Here is a 2,500-nt window from a genome sequence, read left to right on the forward strand (position 1 = left end):
AAACTTCAAGAGTTTGACGGACAGATGATTGGAGGCGCAGCTGTTGGTATACAGGGAGAAGAGCAGTGGGCAAAGGACGCAGCCCTGAGGAGTTCCCGTGCTGATGGACCTGGAGTCAGAGACTTCTGTTCCCGGCTTAACGCACTGCTTCCTGTCAGAGAGGAAGTCTGTGATCCACCTGCAGGTGGAGTAGGGCACGTTCAGCTGGAAGAGCTTGTCCTGAAGCAGGGCAGGGATGATGGTGTTGAAGGCAGAGCTGAAGTCCACAAACAGGATCCTGGCGTAGGATGCTGGGGCGTCCACATGCTGTAGGGTGAAGTGGAGGGCCATGTTAACTGCGTCGTCCACAGACCTGTTGGCTCTGTAGGCAAACTGAAGGGGGTCCAGGAGAGGGTCTGTGATGGCTTTGAGGTGTGCCAGGAGCAGGCGCTCAAAAGACTTCATTACCACAGATGTAAGGGCGACCGGTCTGTAATCATTTAGTCCTGTTGGCCTTAGCTTTTTGGGCACAGCGATGATGGTGGAGGACTTGAGACAGGCTGGTACATGGCATGTCTCCAGGGAGGTGTTAAAGATGTTGGTGAACACCGGAGACAGCTGGCCAGCGCAGTGCCTGAGGGTGGCTGGAGAGACAGAGTCCGGCCCGGCTGCTTTGCGTGGATTCTGCCTCTTGAAAAGCCCATTAACTTCTCCCTCCTGAAAGGAGAGAGTCGTTTCTGTAGTATGGGTGGGGGATGGGGCCTCTTGGGTGGGAAGGGGTGGTTCAGGACAGTCCAATTGTCTTTCAAATCTACGGTAGAACTCGTTCAGGTCGTTGGCTAGGCGGGAGTCGTTAGTGGTGTGGGGCGCTCTGGGTTTGTAGTTGGTGATGTGCCTGAGCCCTTTGGCAGACAGAAGCAGCGTCGTTAGTAGAGAACTGGTGTTTTAGTGTCTCTGAGTACAGTCGTTTAGCCTCTCTCACCGCTTTGCTAAACCTGTTCTTCGACTCCTTGAATCTGTCTCTATCCCCACTCCTAAACGCTTCCTCCTTCTCCAACCTCAACCTTTTGAGCTTTGCTGAGAACCAGGGCTTGTTGTTGTTAAAGTTCACCCTGGTACGTGTTGGGATACAGCAGTCCTCACAGAAGCTGATGTACACAGCCTCTGTGAGTTCATCCAGACTATTGGTAGCAGTCGTGAACATATCCCAGTCAGTACAGTCTAAGCACGCCCGCAAATCTTCCACAGCCTCACTGGTCCACTGTTTAGATGTCCTCACAGCAGGTTTACAGAGTTTTAGTTGCTGCCTGTATGCACGAATCAGGTGGACCAAGGGAGTTCTGTGCGAGCCGAACAGCCCCGTGACCCACAAGAGAAACATCCCCGCCAAATTCGAGCGTTTGACGGGGTCTATCCGTGAAAAAATATTCACGTTTTTGAGTGCACATGCATTTCTGCTGCAAATGCCTCTGGAAGTTTCATGCCGTTCGTATGCCAATTGTGGCAACACGAAAATGACCCGTTTTCCCATTCCGAGGGATTTCTGTGCGACCCTAACAGCCCCGTGAGCCACAAGAGACACATCCCCGCCAATTTCTAGCGTTTCACGGGGTCTATCCGTGAAAAATATAGACGTTTTTGAGTGCACATGCATTTCTGCTGCAGATGCCTCTGGAAGTTTCATGCCGTTCGTACGCAATGTGGCAACACGAAAATGACCCCTTTTCCCATTCCGAGGGATTTCTGTGCGACCCTAACTAACAGCGCCCGTGAGCCACAAGAGAGACATCCCCGCCAATTTATAGCGTTTCACGGGGTCTATCCGTGAAAAATATAGACGTTTTTGAGTGCACATGCATTCCTGCTGCAAATGCCTCTGGAAGTTTCATGCCGTTCCTATGCAATGTGGCCACACAAAAATGACCCGTTTTCCCATTCCGAGGCATTTCTGTGCGACCCTAACAGCCCCGTGAGCCACAAGAGAGACATCCCCGCCAACTTCTAGCGTTTGACGGGGTCTATGCGTGAAAAATATTAAAATTTTTGAGTGCACGTGCCTTTCTGCTGCAAATGCCTCTGGAAGTTTCATGGCGTTCCTATGCAATGTGGCAACACGAAAATGACCCCTTTTCCCATTCCGAGGGAGTTCTGTGCCACCCTAACAGCCCCGTGAGCCACAAGAGACACATCCCCGCCAATTTCTAGCGTTTCACGGGGTCTATCCGTGAAACATATAGAAGTTTTTGAGTGCACATGCATTCCTGCTGCAAATGCCTCTGGAAGTTTCATGCGGTTCGTACGCAATGTGGCAACACGAAAATGACCCGTTTTCCCATTCCCAGGGATTTCTGTGCGACCCGAACAGCCCCGTGAGCCACAAGAGACACATCCCCGCCAATTTCTAGCGTTTCACGGGGTCTATCCGTGAAAAATATCAATTTTTTTTTGACTGCACATGCATTTCTGCTGCAAATGCCTCTGGAAGTTGCATGCGGTTCGCATGCAATGTGGCGACACGAAA

Source organism: Petromyzon marinus, unplaced genomic scaffold (assembly GCF_048934315.1).
Source record: "Petromyzon marinus isolate PM22_M1 ecotype Great Lakes invasive population unplaced genomic scaffold, UKy_Petmar_22M1.pri1.0 PM_G_Scaffold_225, whole genome shotgun sequence".
NCBI lineage: Eukaryota > Metazoa > Chordata > Hyperoartia > Petromyzontiformes > Petromyzontidae > Petromyzon > Petromyzon marinus.